We start from the raw sequence: 3,291 nt of genomic DNA, 5'->3' as shown, positions 1-3,291 counted from the left end.
GGATGTACCCCAGGGGGTGCACAAGACAATCCACTGGGTCCGGGAAGAAAAGATTAGAACTTCAGTAATGTGTACGTAACTTGTAAAGAAGTAGACATAGACCGCAACTATGTGTTCAAAAATTACTTTTTTTTTTTTGTTTTGCTCACAGGAGTGCACAAAAGTTTGGAGACCACTGCTCTATAAGTCAGTAAAAGATCAAGCTCTCCAGTGTCCACTACACATCTGATGACATCAAGTAATCCCCATTTACTTCAGTCTCTGCAACAAGGAACATCTTCCTAACTGAAGTAGCCTTGGGTAAGTAGTCTCCTTAGACTCCTAAGGAGTCTGCTTCTCCAGATGGCACAGAGCATACGCACGCTAACCCTCTTTGTTCCTTCTCATCATGACTTAGGTCTTTAGCTTAACTTCTTAAACAGCAAGATAACTTACTTACGCTAACTTCCCTTCACAAGAAAGCTTTTAGTTTTGCTGAGGAACTGTCTACTTACCTCCCTACTGTATTCCATGCTGAGCTGCACAGTCAAATACTTTAGTTTTGTGAACTGTATTAACCAAATGAAGCGCAACACTGAATTGAGCGTCAATGATGTATTGAACCCACACTCAAAGCAAGACTTACCACTCTAAGTGATGCTCTTTAGTAGAGGCACTAGCAGTCAGCACAATATAATGTCTAGAAGAAAAGAAAAAGTAACATTCTAGCTCAGGACTTGATATTCCTTCAAATGAAACCAAAACGGCCTTAAATGTATAGAAAATGACTTCCAGACAAGACACATTATATCCTGCAGGCAGCACAGTATTAACTGAAGAAAAACTGATTACATCCTTCAGAATCGTGTTCTGCTGCATTCTAAGTATCAGAGCTGGTATTTTTGTTAATAAAAACAGTGTCAGTGGCAAAACACAAACAGTTTTTCTATCTTCCCTATACTTATCCTTACCAAAATTCCTATGACTACCTCCAGCTTCTGAAAAACAAACATATCAATGCCATCTTGTATTTCGACTGCAAGCTAAAAGTCACTATGCTAACCAGTACGGCAATCATTTCAAGTTCAGGTAACAGATTTCATACATACTTGTATTTCTGAAAAAAGTCCAGTGGTTCAAAGAGCTTTGACCAGCCTGATTTTCCTTGGAGAATCTCATTCGTAACTGCAAGACCTACAATTAAGGTTGAAAACCTTACTACCATTTTGTTTTTAAGACTAGCAGAGCGTGATAGAAACTTTACAAGAGAAAGGTTTTGAACAGTAATTGACAGATCAAAAAGCAGGAATTCCCTTGACACAATACACGCCTACTACAACAGTTCATTGTAAAACTGCTCCCTTGTTGCCTGCAACAGGTAGACTTCCCAGAGAACTCTTCTGCCTAAAAGGGCACAACACCGCACGGAATATAACCAAGTCAGGTAATGTGGTTTCATATTGCAAGAATGACACCTTTTAAGCAGTTAATAAGCATGGAAAGAACTTTACCATGTCTGAACTCCTCCACCATTACCGCTCGCGTTGATGTAGATACGTTGTACGTAGAGTTCTGCTGCGGATAGGCTGGGGTGATGATAGGCATTACGAGGTATCGGTCTGATGGGTTCACCTGTGATGTTAAAACAATTGTGCTCAGCACCAGCAGCTTAGCTTAGAAGAAAGGTTCAAGGCTTCAAAATTCCATGTCTACATACCCTGGGGTCCCATACTGCTAAGTTAAGATTGCTCTCTTCCTGTTGTTTCAGCAATACAGGTCTTGGCCACTCCCTAAACAAGAAAAGCCAGGCACTGACTCTGCCATGTAATTCAGGGTAGGACTGAATGGTGTTGGTCTAAATCTTATATAAAGAACCACCTCAGAAAGTGTTACTGCTTTACGCAAATCAAAATAGTCATCAATAGCTCTTACCATTCTGAAAAAACCAAGAAGAACTTGTTCACCAGAGTAGAAGACAAAGCGTTTGGATAGAGTTGACACGTTCTCGCTACTAGCACAGCACAGGAAACCCCACCAAGAAATCCCAGCACGTTGGAGTAAATGCCACGTCCTACAATGCAGACATTGTCGTTGCCCTGTAGTCTTCCCGTGCCCAAGCATAGTCCTTCAAATTTACAGCACCACCTTCACAATCTATAGAATACCTAGCACCCTTCAGCCTCCAAGTCAGTTATTTTTGCAGTGCAACGAGGCCAAAACTGTTGGTCCTTACAGCGATGCGAAAAAGAATCGTTACCACACCACTTCCCAAAATACCGCTACTCTGAAATTTGCCTGCACTGCTACAGCTACTGCTTCGCTCCAACTTCCCTTGAGAAGAAGGTTCTGCCATTCTTCTAGCACTTGCTCTAGTCACATGCGCAAACGGTATTTTCTTATTCCTTATCTATCAAGCTTTTATACTTCACTGGGCATTTTTTATCCTTTCTAGTCAGGTTCCTGGTAAGCAGTGCAGCACCTTGTCTTGTAGGCACTCCCCTCATCTCCCCACTCCACCCCCATTAAAAAAAAACACAGAATCTACCCCACAGACAGTCCTTGAATCTAAACTAAAACACAGGTTTTGAACTAAAACCTGATATTTAAACAGCTATCCAAAGATGAAGGACTTCTAGTGCCATTGTTTTTTCAGCACGAGGTGCCTCTGGAAAGTTTAAAGATCACAAACAATCACATTACTCACGTTTTGCCCACAGTTTAATTGCACGGAGCGTGAGCCGGAAGGTCTCTTTATTTGGCACTAGGTGCAGGATTTCGTCAGTAACTCTGCAGCCTGTAAGAAAAAACAGTTGAAGTACAGCACTTCCTGGTAACAGGTACGAGTCAGTTCTGTGCTGTACTGGATCAATAGCTTACAGTTTCTCCTGCAAGTCTATGAAAACAAGTTTGCATTACTTGCTTTGTATTACCTTAAAAATCAGAGGTTACACATAATCTTACAGGCACATAACATAACAAATTAGAGGTTACACATTCCGTATCACCTCAGGTAACTGGTACCCTCAACAGCTTTTTCATACTTTAGACTACAGCCAACAATTGTCAGTAAGGCCCTTCGACAGGATTCCGAAAGCTAGGTTTCTTTCGACAGCCAGGAACAATTAAACCAGTCAGCGTTAAACAGTGAGCAACTTCGGCTTCAGGTATTTTAAATATCCTTTTTTTTTTAATGAACTACCACACAATCTTCTCTATCAAGTGCTCTACCTATTCACCTGAAGCAGTTTCTGTAGCAAACTGGAACACCACACCCCCCCCAATCGAAGAAACATGAAACACAGGTCTATCTAA

This window comes from Accipiter gentilis, unplaced genomic scaffold (genome assembly GCF_929443795.1).
Source record: "Accipiter gentilis unplaced genomic scaffold, bAccGen1.1, whole genome shotgun sequence".
NCBI classification, from domain to species: Eukaryota; Metazoa; Chordata; class Aves; order Accipitriformes; family Accipitridae; genus Astur; species Astur gentilis.
The sequence above is the reverse complement of the archived record's forward strand: the minus strand, read 5'-3'. Positions refer to the sequence as shown.